The 1,822-nt window shown below is 45.4% G+C and overlaps 1 long non-coding RNA gene across 1 annotated transcript; it reads left to right on the forward strand.

Annotated features, from left to right (window-relative positions):
• Positions 1-458: 458 nt before the first annotated feature.
• LOC132586004 (uncharacterized) lies at positions 459-1,167 on the forward strand. The gene is made up of 2 exons (XR_009556341.1): positions 459-804; positions 893-1,167. It is a non-coding gene; the product is annotated as an uncharacterized LOC132586004 (long non-coding RNA).
• Positions 1,168-1,822: the final 655 nt, after the last annotated feature.

The raw sequence follows: 1,822 nt of genomic DNA on the forward strand, positions 1-1,822 counted from the left end.
TCACCTAAGGTCATGTCCCAACCAGGCTTCCTCCGAAACATTAAAAGACATGATCCAGTTCTGTGGTTTTGCGAAGCCTCAGACTCTCTTTTTCGATTTTGGGCAAATCTAAGCAAGGCCAAAAGGTGCCTTGGAATAGTCAGTTGAACAAAGCAGGAGTCAAGTGGCACCTTTAAGACCAACTGAGTTTTATTGAGAACGATCATCCATGGTTTTTTGGAGCCCTCCAGTGGCTGACAACAGAATATCCACCTGGGCTGCGGGAGCAGGGGGTGGGGGGAGGTCTGTTCCTAGGATTCTGTTTATCCAAAACATCACCAAGCTTTTGTTTGAACAAGTGCATCTGGAGAATTTGAACAGAAAGCCAGGGAGGGAGAAGGGGGCCACAGCCTTGGAACTGAGCAGAATGCAGAAATAGTACCTGCTTAAGGAGCCTTATGCCCCTGGTTGCTCCAAGCGCTCCTCTTTCCGGCTCCTTCTCTTGACTCCTCCCCATTCTTCTAGTCCCTCCCCTTTTTGCCCTTTCATCTTCACTGTAAAGTCCTGCCCCTTCTGCTTATCCTATAGATTGGGGTCAAGGTGTCCTTGGTTCTTAGGCTTGCCTCACTGGATTTGTCTGTATTTGTTTAAAAATGGCATAAAAACATGTGTGTGTGTGTGTGTGTATCAGTTTAAGTGTAAATTGGATACAGCTGTATGGAATTATGTATGCTGCCTGAGAATCAGTTGTGTGTTGAGAACCATTGGTGCAAACTGAAAAGTAACATTGTATTGTAATGTGTGAGCAATTGCCTTTAGCGCCGGGTAAGTGTGGCTCGGTTTGTATCAGAGAAATATTTGTTATGCTTTGTTATGATCTGTATGGTAAATGATTATTTTATTTATGTTAAAGTTCCAAAGCTAAAAAGAAAAGCGGCCAGTGGAAGGTGAAGGAAACACAGAACTGAACCCAGGACCTGTGTAGCTGCCACACCTGTCAGACTTCGGTCTGATAGGAGGAATTATATACAAGCGTGGTTCTGTCTACGTCTTTCAAGCAAAGGAGAACTGAGACAGTGGACTGTAAAGTACCTCACAAGAGTGATGTGAAATAACATTCTGATTTTGAAAGTACTACCTTACAAGAGTGGTGTGAAATAATTTTTTGATTTCTCTATGGACACTTAATGAATTTTCGTTTGTGATGATGATACTGTAATTGCATCGTTATGAAAGAAATTGTTGAAGCATTTACTTGCAACATAAAAACGCAGTGGTTTATTTCTCGCGTTTGCTAATCAGTACACTGCAGTTTCCGGTTTGCCCAATCCCCAGGTGGGGGCAGGGGATCCCCCGGTTTGGAGGCCCTCCCCCCACTTCAGGGTCATCAGAAAGCGGCAGGAGGGGAGGGAAATGTCTGCAGGACACTCCATTATTCCCTATGGAGACCGATTCCCATAGAGAATAATAGAGAATTGATCCGTAGGTACTGGGAACTCGGTGGGGGGGGGCTGTTTTTGAGGTAGAAGCACCAAATGTGCAGCATAGCATTTGGTGTCTCTTCTCAAAACATCTGCCAAGTTTCAAAAGGATTGGACCAGGGGGTCCAATTCTATGAGCCCCCCCCCCAAAAGGTGCCCCTCTCCTTCATTATTTCTAATGGAAGGAAGGCATTTAAGTGAGTGGTCCCTTTGAACGTGATGGCCAGAGCTCCCTTTGGAGTTCAATTATGCTTGTCACAACTTTGAGCCTGGCTCCACCCTAATGTCTCCTGGCTCCACCCCCAAAGTCTCCTGGCTCCACCCCCAAAGTCCCCAGATATTTCTTGAATTGGACTTGGCAA

The sequence above is a fragment of the Heteronotia binoei genome, chromosome 17 (genome assembly GCF_032191835.1).
Source record: "Heteronotia binoei isolate CCM8104 ecotype False Entrance Well chromosome 17, APGP_CSIRO_Hbin_v1, whole genome shotgun sequence".
Taxonomy (NCBI): domain Eukaryota; kingdom Metazoa; phylum Chordata; class Lepidosauria; order Squamata; family Gekkonidae; genus Heteronotia; species Heteronotia binoei.